At 39.8% G+C, this 14,296-nt stretch overlaps 1 protein-coding gene across 6 annotated transcripts in view; it reads right to left on the reverse strand.

Annotated features, from left to right (window-relative positions):
* trpa1b (transient receptor potential cation channel, subfamily A, member 1b) overlaps window positions 1-14,296 on the reverse strand; it is a 129,989-nt gene that overhangs the window by 20,536 nt on the left and 95,157 nt on the right. For 2 of the 6 annotated variants that reach the window (XM_082546627.1, XM_082546626.1), the window contains one exon: window positions 801-950. The exons of 2 other annotated variants lie outside the window; for them this stretch is intronic. The gene's annotated coding sequence lies outside the window, so the exon portion shown is untranslated. Of the gene's footprint in view, window positions 1-800; window positions 951-4,042; window positions 4,152-14,296 lie in introns of all 6 variants that reach the window. 2 more of the 6 variants (XM_082546625.1, XM_082546629.1) reach the window with 2 other exon arrangements.

Raw genomic sequence — 14,296 nt, forward strand, 5'->3', positions numbered from 1 at the left:
TGATCGCCCATCAATATTTCAGCACTACCTTCACTGATCTGAATACTTGAGTCCATTACCTCTACCATACAAGTCATTGATATTTCATGTCTTGTGGTCTGTGGTCCTGATAAAACATCATATTACAGTCCAAGACGGCATCACCTCATTTCCTTCTAATTTGGCGACTTAGATAACGACCCCACTGCATATCCCCCTCCCTGTCATTACCAGGCAACTGCGGTAAATAAGTGCCATTGGTTTCTCTAATTGATTTGCTTATTTAGTTTGCAGATGGTTTTCAGGAAGTGCACTAATAGGCACTGGTAAACACATTTTCCAAACAATCCGGAAACAAGCGGGAGGTATATTTAATTTTAACAAGGAGATCCTTGCATGAGTGCACATTGTTCACATTTAAACTGAATAGACTAGCATTACCCTCACAAATTGTGTTTACTTCAGAGGGTGAATTTTTAACACTATCTTAAAAAATAACGAGTAGATTGGAGAGTGGAGAAATAACAAGTGGATTAAAAACAGCTTCTGTATGTTGCAGTATTAATTGTTACATAAATAATGAACTCTAATGGACGAAGAACATAATGAAGTGTGCAGGCTTGTGGGAAAGCTGACATTTCCATATCCGCTGCTAATAAAACCAGAGATCAAATATATATAGTCATATATTTAATCAATTGAAACAGCATTCTACATACTTTCTAAAGAGTAAAATATTCCATATCTAATCGTCATTAAATGTTAAATTCGTCCCCACACAAACTCAAAACCTTAAAGACAACATCAAAGACATTACTTACTGTAACTGTGAGATGCTGCTACTGAGCTGAGCAATCTGGACGTTCTCCTCACTACTGCCTGTGAAAGGGCTTTAAATAGTGTGGTGAGCTGGCTATCTCCCAGTCTAATGCAGGCAAAATGCTGCTCCTTGTGACCGAATGGCTCTCGTGCTGTTTTCACAGAAGAGAAGAAAAGCCCGTGGTGTAACGTGATAGGATATTTAACTGGCAGCATTACATTAAACAGCAAACATGATACTTCACTCTCCTTCACAATAGGGTTTAATTAATGTGTCTAGATGTGAGTTGCTGATGCGTTTACGGATTTTGTCGTCTCTCTCGTCTTTTCCCACAAAAGTGATGACGAACTGAAGAAACCAAAGCTCGTGCTCATCTTTAAAACGGGGTTGAGAGTATGTAGGATTCTGCCTATTAGTAGCATCTGAAAGTCAAGGCTCCCCTCAGATGAAACTTGACCACCCAGCTCCACATGGCCTACCGTATACCATTTATCCAATCAGTGATTAGAATGGAAACAATAGCCTTTTATGTTTGTTTGTTTTTTGTGAAAGTCTTGTGCTTCTGCTCTGAAGTGACTCAGCAAGTGACTAAAGATGACCTTAAAGACCTCCTTGTTGAGGATTACTGAGTATTCCCAAGTGAATCTTTATCAGGCAGGATTATCAGATAAGGTGTATCATTAACTAAGGATTATACCAGCATTTCTATTCCACATTAATCAAGAGACTAAGTGTAGAGTTGTTGAGATCAATATGAAATGTGTATTAAAGTTTTGCTTGATGTTCCAGTTATGGAATTAAGTTGGATATCATGTAAAAGAAAATCCTTTAACAACATCAAAAGAAACTAAAAGCAGGCAAGCCATTCTTTTAAAAACTAATAGAATAAAAGGAAACTTAAAGACATTTTAGCCATTTCTTAAGCTCCAAGGATTGCAATCTTCACCTGCTGGGTGCTTGGATTACGACTTTCAAAAATATCCCAAAATAATACCTATTAAACAAATTACAAGGGAAACAAAGAGATTCATTTCACCAGTGTATGAATCATAAGGACTTTTTAGATCATATTACTTATCGTCTAGTTCCACTTCTCTTCTATCATATAAAAATGTCAGCGTCTGGAAACAACAACAGTTGTATAGCACGGTTGAGGTTTCCTGACTTTTCCTCTAATGCCACCTTGTGGCATTTTTAAGTGAAGTGTCTCAACCACTAACGGATGGACTGCCATGCAATTTGGTGCAGATATTTATGAACTAACAACTGGTGTTATTAGATTAAAATTTCAGTTTGTCTAGGATCAGTGGAGAACGTGCAGTTTAAAACTGGCAGCCAGAAAACTTTTATGGCCCAATCAGTGACAATTTTGTCCTAGCGAGCAAATATTAAAAACACAAGCTATAGTTATGAAAGAACTGTTAAATATAGTTAGAGTTACCTCTTGAAACATCACCATTTTTCTGTGTATTTAGAAGCGTCTTAATATATGGATATCTGTATTATTATTATTATTATTATTGTAGCTGAAAACACACCTTTTCCTGAGTTCATTCATGACAATATACATGCAAAACTGATGGTATTTCACTCCTTCACTACTGCACTTCTCGCATGGATGGATTAATAGGCCCAGATGCAGTGTAAGCCACTCAGACTTGCAGGTAATTTACCCCCAGTCACTGCTTGTGCTGCTACAATAAAAAGAAATCTCATGTACTTAAAAAGTATTTTCTCCATGACAGGACATGTCCAGCCACAGAAAAGGTCAACTACTACTCTTTCTGCATGCATTTTTAATCCGTGGAAGTCTATATTTGTAAAAACGATGAGAGTGCTGAGCAGGAACCAGAGGACAGAATCAGTGGAGAACATGCAGTGGGGTGCACAACGCACAAATAAAACCAGCAGCCAGAAAACCTTCATGGCCTAACCAGTGACAATTTTGTCCTAGTGAGCAAATATTAACAACTAAAAAGATGAGCTATGATTAAAAAAGAACTGTAAAATATAGTTAGAGTTTCCTCTTGAAACATCACCATGTTTCTGTTTCTTTAGAAGCATTTTAATATATGGATATCTCTATTACTTTAGCTGAAAACAGCTGAACAGAAATGCCTAGATGTTTGAAATCTGTCTTTAAGAATGTACAAAAACTTTATGAAACAACCAAATATTTATTGCAAACATCATGAAACTCTGAAAATGAGCTGTAATTCAAAACCTGACACAGCTTTGATTTATAGGCACCATTTTGTGATTTATGAAACAATTTAATGACAAAACATTTTTTATTAGTTAATTAAAGATCCTTAAGGTCTGTTTTGCTGCACACCAACAAATAACAAACCGGTGTATTAAATGTCAGCAGGTATATTTTAACCACATCCTCCTCCTATAAGCCTCACAGAGCAAAACTAATATTTGTCCGGTTATTGTTCTTGCGAGGTTATCTTTGAAGTGTGTCGTTGTCCAAGGGGAAAGCCACACATGCAGCAGATGTGGAGTCACAAAGCATGTATTATCTCTCCAGCTGAGATTGATGACTTTCTAGGCTCACGTTGAATGCAGTATGTACAGTAAACACTATTGCGCAGCAATAAGTCCGTGTTTGTCTTGGAAATTTGCAGTGGGCGCGAGCGCACAAGTGATCAGGATGTGTGTGTTTTGACTAAGTTTGCTTTAGGAACAGCATTCACAAGGCAAACTGATTTGAATAGTATTTAGATGACAGGCAGGTGTATTTAGAGCGCAGCAACTTCTAAATGGCGAAGTTGGGCTGTGTGCATCATATGACTTCAGGACAGGTGATGAGTCACACACTGGGCTCTAGTGCTGGAAGGGCACCTGTGGGCAGAATTGCTTCAGGGCATGCCAAGGGTGGAAAAATCGCCATTAAAAAAAAACAAAAATTCATTTCATACATGCTTCCTTCCACATGCACAGTTAATTGATATCGCTATATTATTAAAACACTGAGAAGTTTATTAGCAATTTTGCACATCTGCATGGTTTTGTTAACTGTGATGCATGTGAAGGAGGTGTTTAAATTGCCACGGTTGCAGAACGAAAACCTCTTAGTTTACAAAGTGTAAAAAGGGTACGTTAACGTGGTTGAGAGCAGAGATATGCTGAGTGCATTAGCACAGAGCCGTCCATCAGAAATTTGCAGTGTTGTTTGCGTGCGTCTTTATATGCGTGTGCAACTGTGTTGGTGTTTCCATCACTTATAAATGAGGTTACCTCTTAAGTGTGGCGGTGACCTCGGGCAGCAGACCTACGGCTGCCAGTCTGACTCCTGCTGAAAACCTATTGAGCGTGTCTGGTTTTTCGTGTGCCACCAGTGAGTGATCTGCAGTGAAAACAAATAGTCATTTCCCCATCCATTAAATCAACAGCGCAAACAAAACATTTTATGATGTTTCCAGTGATTTTCCTCTCTGAGAATGACTGGCTTGTCAGCCATTGTAAACGACTCTGAAATGAGGATGCAAATTTCAATAAAAATATGTTTGCACAGGAAATCTCTTTAGTCATACTGGGGATTAGATTCTTTCTAAGCATATAATTAAGAGCTCAAAGGATGCTTTTCAGGCTTAACTGAGATATGAAATTATGCCATGGAGACATATTGTTATACAGTCTGCTTTTGGAAGGAAGAAATGTATGGTGCTTACATTGTCAGTGGCATTAAGGTGGAATACAACAGTGTTACGAAGGTTTTGGTGATCAGTATCATTGAAGCTGTGTGGAAAGCAGGTCTCTGTTGTAATTGAGACATTGAGTATTATTGGGACTACTGTATAAATAAAGGTTAAATTTATAAAATAAGCTGTTGTAGAGCTTTGTTAAAATACTAGTGTAGTCATTTTGAGTCTACATTGGGATATCTAGTTTGTAGTGTTAGTGAACTGTAGTACATTCAGTTGACTTGTGACAAGTCCTCAGTTGTTTTGTCATCTTTTTCTGCATCAGTGAGGATAAATTCAATGCTGGAAAACTCTCTGTTAAATTACCCTATATATTTTATTTCAATTTCTTTAGTTAAGTATATGAAAAATACCAAAAATAACACAGTTTGGCAATAGTATTTTATCCCAACAAGGTGATTCCCAAAGAGCTATTAGTCAATAACTTGGCATATCTCATTCTGGTCTTGAGCCTTAAAATATCTGAGGAAATTGGAGGCCAAAAGAAAAAGCCAATAGTCTAAAAACCTGAGAGATGAAGCTGGCCTTTCAGTTGATCCATCTACTGTTCACTGAAACCTCATCAGAGATGGTCTCTGTGGAAGTGTGGCCATCAAGAAGCCATTCTTTGGGAAGGCAAACAGGGAGAAAATGCTGAAGAATGCCAAATTAAACAAAAAATGGGCTGAAAATCAGTGGCAACAGTCTTGTGCGATTGTGGCTCAAGAGTTGGGAGTTCGCCTTGTAATGGTTCGGCCCTGGCTTGGACAGTCTCGGTCGTTGTGTCCTTGGGCAAGACACTTCACCCGTTGCCTACTGGTGGTCGTCAGAGGGCCCGGTGGCGCCCGTGTCTTCCAGCCTCGCCTCTGTCAGTGCGCCCCAAGGTGGCTGTGGCTACAATGTAGCTTGCCATCACCAGTGTGTGAATGTGTGTGTGAATGGGTGGATGACTGGATGTGTAAAGTGCTTTGGGGTCCTTAGGGACTAGTAAAGCGCTATACAAATACAGACCATTTACCATTTATGGAGTATTGGGTGCAAATTTGCGTCAACATTTATGTTGGAGGTCAGGAGATAGGTACCATAGTGAGTGTCTGCAGCCACCACAACCATGCAGATCTACTGGAAAGTGTCTCACCGACAGCAGCTTTATTTTTCAGCATAGTCATGGATTGGCCTCCTCAGAGCCCCAACCCAACACTATTGAAGCAGTGGGAGATTAATAATTATTTAACAATAAGTGCTTTTAATAAGGGCATTGTTTGGTAATTTTGCAGCCTGTTGTAGTTTGCCTCTGCTCTGTCAGCAATTCAAAAACATGTTAAAGTTATAGTGAATGAGAATCTGTGCAAGAGCAACTGAATCCCTTACAGCAGGCAACATGGAACTGCTGCAGTTCTCTTACTTCTATTGTCTTTCTTTTCTTTCACATCAAACCCCAGCTGCTCTGAGATGAGCTGAGATGAGCTCAACTGCACTGTCTTGAGACTGCTGTGAGCATTATGAGTGCTGGAACCCCCTTGAGGTCTAAATCCTTGATCCTGGTGCTCGTGATTATCTGTGTTGATTCGCACCAGTCAAATTGGAAAAACAATCATGAGCTACACAGACTGCTGCTGTTGCTTGTCAAAAAAAGTATCATATTACTCCATCCCAGCTACACCATCTGTTCAGTTTGTAAGGCCTTGCCCTCACACACTTGGAGGGGAGTATTGTGTTTGGTGGCAGTCCCTTTTTGTTTCGTTTTCATTTTTTGGTTCAATTTCTTTTCTTTCTTTTTTTAATTTGTATTACAGACGTACAGTTGATGACATTCTTTCCACATATCATCTGTGATTAAATACATTTATGCAAGAGATTATAGTAAAAATTGTCTCTCACCAAACAGACAGATCCACAACAAGACCAGATTAGGACTGAAGAAGAGAAGAATGTGTATTGCAGCTGTTTCTCTGCTGCACCCCGAGGACCACTTCTCCTGAGTCAACCTTTAATCCTCTTTAACAGTATTCTTCCATCTGTCATTGCTGTGTCCTGTGCATGTTGTTAACACTACAGTCACACTTGAGTGACTGACCTGAAGAATCATTGCACCAACACAGGCAGCGACTGAAAACATTAGCATCAATAACCAAAGGATACTCATGAAACTATATGCATCAAAGAACAGAAAATATGAACAATCTGAGAATGTAGTACCAACCATCATACAGTCCAGTAAAGTCACACTACATAGATTCAACAACTATTTTATTAAATATGCCTGTTCAGCTCCTTGTTAAGGCAAATACCTGTTTTATGTCAGCAACTCAAAGCATTTAGACGTGTAGGCATGGTGTAGCTCAGTGTTTCCCAACCTTTTGGAGCCACGGCACATTTTTCACATTAGAAAAATCACAAAAACAAAACAAAAATGTCACAAAAAGCATATTGATAACTTCTCCCTGCCCACCAGGCATAGCAGAATAGGTTTGGTTTGTCCCCAGTATACCTTTCTTGCTTTCTTCTGACCTCTACTCAAGCTAGGGCCTTCATCTGGGTCGGAATTTTCTCCAGGACCCAGGTCAGATTGACTACTTTTTCTTTTCAAATATTTGCCTATTGCTATTACACAATGCATGACTATTATGTAATTTCTTCTTTGTCTTCTTCTGTTTTACTGGCAGTTGGCAACCCATTTAATTAGAGCAGGTAGTTGTACTGCCCTCTAGTGGAAGAGAATGTAATTACTTAATTGTTACTAACGCCGGTCACTTAGAGTACTAATGAGGTGGAACCAGATCATCTTCCACGGCACGCCTGATCATTTCTCAGTGTTTGGGAAAGACTGGTGTAGCTGACCTGCTGAAGTTTAAACTGAGCATCAGAATTGGGAAGAAAGGTGGTGCCAGATTTGCTGGTCTGAGTATTTCAGAAACTGCTGATCTACTGGGATTTTCCCCACACAAACATGTCTGGGGTTTACAGAGAATGATCTGAAAAAAGAAGAAAATATCCAGTGAGCAGCAGATCGCTGGGTCAAAACGCCTTGTTGATGTCAGAGGTCAGAGGGGAATGGTCAGACTGCTTGTTACAATCAAGGTCTTCTTCAGTTTCTTTCTAGGCTTGACTTCAGTGGTTTTCCTGCTGTTTATGTTGGGGTGGTGTAGTTTTGGATGTGTTTCTGCCTCATTTCATTCACTGCAGGGGTGACACACTCCTAACCCCAATGTTTGACTTTGTTTGTCAACCCTCGATTTAATCCACTAAATAATACATAATGCCCGGCTTCAGATTCTCCTCCCATTGCTTTCACCTCATCTTCCACAACAATTTGCTTTTCTCTTTTTTTTGCCTTATGGCCATTGCTCATTAAACTATCAACTAAACGTATTTAAGGGTGTATAAGCTACAAATGAGATGCTTCTACTTTTTTAGTGTCAGCAACATAAAAGGATCAAACTGTAGAATTATTCCAGATGAAAAATGTTTTTTGGGTGAATATAGCTGAGCTGAAGATGTTAAGATTTTCACTGGGAGTGACCAGAATAGACAGGATCAGAAATCAGTGCATCAGCAGGACAGCTAAGGTTGAGTGGTTTGGAGACGAAGTTAGAGAGGCAAGGCAGAGAAGGTTTGGACATGTGCAGAGGAGGGATGGTGGAAATATTAGACAAAGGATGTTGACAAGGAAGGTGCCAGGCAGGAGGAGAAGAGGACGACTACAGAGAATATTCATGGATGTAGTCAAGGAGGACATGCAGAGGGTTGGTGCGACAGAAGAGGATGCTAGGGACAGGAGGAGATGGAGGCAGATGATTCTCTGTTGTGACCCCTGAAGGGAGCAAGAAGAAAAAGAAGAAAAGTTTCTTCTTGTACATGTCTACCTTGCTTTTCTCGGTGACACTGTGTAAATTTCAAATGAATCCTTCACATTTCATTTTTTCATCTGAACACTTTATAAACATACATAGGCCTACATTTTTGTAGTACTCTTAAACCTCAGTACTCAGGACTCTCCAAAACTAATAAGGTTTTAATAAAAGTACAAAGTGTCTGTCTTGAAATGGTAGTAAAAGGGTTTTTATTTATTGATTACAGAGTTGAAATGATGGACTGACTTGACATATGTGAAAAAGGTTTTGATTCTTTAGTATTTTTTGCACACTTGAGTATGTGTTATAAGAAATACCTTTACTGTTTTGAGACAAGCATTGAGGGAGGTGAAAATTACACTCCTGGTATAAGGAAATAGACCAAAATGACTGAGAAAACTGCAAGTGTATCCTGTATCCACTGTCCATGAATTAGAGCAGCAGTTTCATATAAGTCATACAATGTATTTCTTTCATTAATTGTTGCTAGGGCTTTGTTGCTAGGCCGAACATACTATATACTTCCACCTCTTCAGCATATAATGATCAGATTTTCAGTATAAAAATGGCCAAAATCCTAGTAACATCTTCCGATTTGTGCCGGAGTTCATATAACCACAGAGATGTAGGCTGACAAACATTTAAAGCTCAGCTCATTCTTGCAAACTACAAATGCTGGTTGTGAATCAGTAAGCTGATCATGACTCATTGTTGAGTCTTACCTATTTGACACATGCAATGCTTGTTAACCCTGATGCCAAAGGGGGTCGTGCTTAAGTAACTTTAGCTGTGATCCTAGCTGGCCACTGGGGCAATGTGCCACTGGTAACAAAAGAGGATTACTCTAATTGTATTGCATAATTAGCTAACATTTGCTTCTGCAAAAGTGCATGGAATTAGAAGGAAAAAATACTCTTTAAGGTTTGTTTTTTTTTTAAGTTTTGAGTACAACTGTGAGTCTGAATTGTTTTGGTTGGAAGGACGGCGAGAAACAGACACGAGAGTGAGCGCACCGCTCCAGGATGCTCTTATTTTCTTGCCCTTATTTTGTGACTACGGATGTGTGAGCTGGAAGACTGGCAGGCATTGTGGGTAATGAACTGCATCCACACCACTGCAACTATTATTTTTGAAGGTCAGTGCACGGGTCAAGGCAGCTACACCCTCCAAATTGTGGTAATGAGTGTTTGGCTTCACTGTCTCACTTTACTGAACTGCTCTCAGCGATGAAATGGTTTGCACAGACCCGCTTGGCATTTCACACTGCAGGATAACAAGGGCCCCACATAAACAGTTTTAACTGACTGTAATAAACAAAATAAATAAGCATGCATCAGAGTTAACTGCGGGCTTGATTTACACAGCTTTCCATTATTTCTATCAGATAGATTTGGGAATGGAAGCAGTAGCATCGCTCATGTGACATATCCACATCAGTGCAGGAGTCAGACTAGCTGACACAATGAGCTGCAACAGTGAGCTAATGAGCATGACACCACCTTGTGGAGACAACACAGATTAATGATTGGAACACTTATGCTGAGAGACAAATGGAAGGAGGTGTTTCTATATTTCAAACACGCCCTTCATAAATATTATGTGGTGCTTAAACACGCAGCCTGTGCCCTTTTTTTAACTGGAAAGGAAATGCTTATCTGACAAATGTGCAAATATGGCTGTGAAGTGCAGCACCGTCCACGAGAGCGCGGCACCTGTGGCTGTTGTTTTTTTAATATTTTTTCCAGAACCGCTGCATGAAGGACATTACCTTTGAAATGTGTTCCACTTTGCTGTTTAGGAGGCAACACCGAATCAAACAGATTCCTCGATTTTTTTTCTCCACCACCAAAATCCAATCACGACTGATGAATTTTGAATTGATGGCAAATCTTTAGGCCCAGGCACTTACTCGAGTGATGCGGCTCCCTGAAAAATGAGAAATGGGCGGAAGAAGCATCGGAAGGAGAGACAGCAAGGTGGAGACGGCTCAAAGAGAGAGAGAGAGGGAGAGAGGCGAGTGAGGATACAGTGGTAGATTTATGACTTCTTGTTTAGAGCATACTGCTGAAACAGACTCATAAATGTTTTTGATGGTCCACAAATAAATTATTCCCAGCATGTCGGCTCAGCACACAATAAATAATTCTTAAAAAAAAAAATAAAAAATTTAATCATTCTCTAACCTTTCGATTTATTTTGGAGAAATTTATATGAGGCCATATATACTGTAAAATACATACAGCCAAGGCAGGGTCTTAAAATATGTTTCTTCTTACCTCATGTATCACCTTTAGATGTGTAAGATTTTTAATGAAGTTGTACATTAAAGTAAAAATGTTGTGCCAGCATTATTGTGAGAAAGCCCCAATGTGGAAATTAAAAAAAAGAGTTTTGTTATATTGAATGTAAAATTCTATCGGCTGCCTCCTTTGTGCAGTAATGTAAGAGTATTTGCTGGGAACCGTTTTCACCCTTTAACCACCTCCTCTCTCACAGCAAACAGCTTCCCACATACACAGGTCAAGAGGCTTACTGTAAAGGTGCCCTTTGTATAACTCGATACTCATTATAACACACTGTTCTCTGAGGTTTTTGTTTTGTTTGGGGGGGGGGGCACAAATGCATGCATGTGTACAAAAGTAGACAGAACTTGATGCAAGTGCGCGCGCCCGCTCTCATAAGATGCATTCCTGTGTAGGAAGATGTGAAATGTGTTGGTGGGGGTGCCTGCTATTGACCAGTGTGTGGGACTAGATTTAAAGTGTGTGTTTGTGGGTGAACTCATGTGAGTTGGCGGAGGTTTCCCTGGAGAAGGAGGGCAACAGAGCTGACCTTGCAGTTTAAAAAAAAAAAGGCAGATAATTTATTCATTGCCGTTGCACAAATTTCCCTCTATCTACTATTAGGTGTTCGGCTTTTATCTCAGCTGGTTTTAAATAGTCTCTTCCTGCATCCTGCAGATTATTGATTCCTCCAAACACTCTATCTTTGGTTTAGGACACACAAGATTGAGATCAGAATTTAAGACCTTATCAGTGTGTTTTCAGCGACTTCTCATTCATAGTTCGGAAACAGTTTTGTACCTCTTCCAGTCCGTGCTTACCGATCTCGCTTCATTGTGTATTTTTAAACCCTGAAGCTTAACCCCATTGTAAAAATGTCTCTTATTGGACAGAGTCCAGCTGGCAATGTCAAACAGATGGCTTTATACCCTCTAGGGTTTCTATTCAGAATAAATTAGTTCAATAAAATACCGGGAGGGCTTTTAGAGAACAGACAATTAAACACCTTGCATAGAACGCAGTCCAGCTGTATTTCAAATGACTGAAAGCTTATACTGATGAATGCAGTCATTAAAAAAGACAGGACTCAATACCTTTTCAATGGACAGTAAACACCCAGCCAAGCTTGTGGCAGAATGGGCTGGAAAAAAACTGTGTTGTGTACTTAAGGTTAAGCTGTCATACAGTGTGTTTTACTTAACAGCAAGAGAAGCGCGATGATGTTTAACGTTGATTTGAATAAATCATCCCATGACTTGCTGAAAGCTCTCAATTAGAGCTCCATTAATGCACGTGGGAAAAATGTGCCGACAATATACTTAACAACAGAGTGGCTGCAATATATAAACATTTAAATCCACTAAAGTAATGGAACCCATCTATTGTCACAGCATGAGGGATGATGGCTTTTAAATTGGTTTGCTAAAATTAAACAGCTACAGTTTTAATTCCACGGGATGTAGGAGGATTAGCTTTAAAAAAAAGAATTAAATGTTAATGACTTTTATAATTATTAAAGAAAAAAGATATTTCTGAATGAGCTATCAAACTGATCACCTGCTCCTCTAAAGTGACTTTTGGCTCATATTAAATATCTGAACGTGCTGCCAGTTGGAGGTCCCATTTCAAGAATCCCATCCAAATATCTGTATTTCATGTACCGTTGGGTGGTCCAGCTGTCTCAGGCTACAGCACTCCCATTAACTAGGGTTTACAATGAAACATTCATTGAATCCTACTCAACATAATTAAACTGTTTTAACTTAATTACACCTGCAGCAGTCACGGTAATCAAAAGGCTAGAGTTTGGATAGCACACTAACCTCTGCTCTGTAACTTACACCTCGGGGATAACATTACTGTCTCTGCCGAAGGCCTGTCTGCTGTTTCCTTTGAGGGCTTTATTCGTTTTCTCTCTGTCTCCCTTAAGGGCTTTCTGCCACGGGAGCTCCCAGAGGCAGGTCTCTATCATATCAATGTCCTCCAAAAAACAGAAACTGTATTCTTAGAACAATGACCCAACTCCCTTGTGAAAGAAAGCTTGTGCCTGATCCCTTCACAGGAAGGTTAATGTGGGTGCAATGATCCAAGGACCGCCAACTGTCCTCAGGGGTCCTTCTTTATGATGACAGCAATAGCTCATTTTGATACTTCTCATTATGACTCCACGTTTGGACAAGGGCTTGGACCTGTGTGCTAGGTAAAGAGCACGTTGAGTTGCTTGGGATTGCTAAGCCCTCTGCATGATGGATGAGGGGAAGGGGAGTCTTAGTATTGAGCTTTCCTTTGAAGTGTGGGACATGTGTCAGATTTATAATATACATTTTTTTTTAAAAGACATTGTTTCCCAAAATCAGTGCTAAAGCTTAATCGATTTATGTATACGTAGTAGAAATTAGAGCTTTACTTCAAATGTATTTTGAGAAATGGGTACTCCATTTCTCCACTCTTCCCTGCAATCTCTTCACAGAGGAGATAAATATCTAGACTCCTTTCAGAAAAAAAAAAATCTATACACCCGGGTCTTCCCCTGGCTCAGTTTGAAGGGTTGGTAGTTCCTAATGTAACTGATACAGACAGGACAGGGTATGTGAGAATGTGTGGGTAAGACAGAAAACACTCAGAGTATAGCCTGCCTTAGAATTACAGAGGCAGGAAAAACCTTATTGACTTCTCCTGATGGCTAAGTATATTGAAATACCAGGCAATAAAGAACTGCGTGTGCATGTGTGTGTGCGTGTATGACACAACATGCAACACACAAGCAGACCAACCTGAAAAAAAACCACAACAAATGCTTATGTCAGCCTTTTAAGAAGTGCATTGGCATTATGAGCTGCACTGTGCGTTCTGTATATAGACATGAGTCCAGATTTTTATTAGACCCACAGTGTCGTCTTTAGATCAGAATGAGCTACTGCAGTCTTTGTGGAACAACTGCCACCTTTAAAGGCAATTGGATGATATACTGCATTGCGTTCTCTAAGAAATGAAATCTTTCTGGCAAAAGTTCCTTTTCGGGTTGTCTCGTAACGTCACTTTCTGCAACGGCCCCATTCTGACTCACAACAGTGGCCTTCCAAACTAATGGACAGTGAAAATGCTTACACACAGTGTTCTGGTGAAATGAACCTGAGAGTCTCACTGTGTTTGTATAGTACTTGTGTCTTGCTGTATAGTCAGAGGAAGAAAGGGGGACAGAAATGGATGCATAGAGAGGGGAGGCACTGTTGCATTTTTCAGTTGAAATCAGAGGGATTACCTTAACTGTGGATATTTGCACAATATACATAGGTTGTGTGAAAGTAAAGAAGAGAAACCAGAGCTCTGTCTGGGTTAAAGCACTACGCAAGAGCAAACCTGCTGGTCAGCACTTCTGTTCACCATATTTTCTGACCAGTGCACAGTTTATCTACAAGTAGAGTATTGGAAAAGTGCCTGGCCCCTAATGTGCAGTGGACAATTTAAATAAACCAATTATTTTTTGTTATCACCATTATGAAACCCTCATATTGTCAATGCATGTTATATTTTAATACTTCACATTCACAAACAAATGGTTAAATTGTCACAACCTGAAAAAGTATGAACCTGTTCCTATTCCCACTGCAGGAACTAGCAGCCTGTTGTAGAGCAGCCTGCACCTTTGTGCATGTTTCCTACTATAAGGCC

The sequence above is a fragment of the Aulonocara stuartgranti genome, assembly GCF_965226115.1.
Source record: "Aulonocara stuartgranti genome assembly, chromosome: 9".
Classification (NCBI taxonomy): domain Eukaryota; kingdom Metazoa; phylum Chordata; class Actinopteri; order Cichliformes; family Cichlidae; genus Aulonocara; species Aulonocara stuartgranti.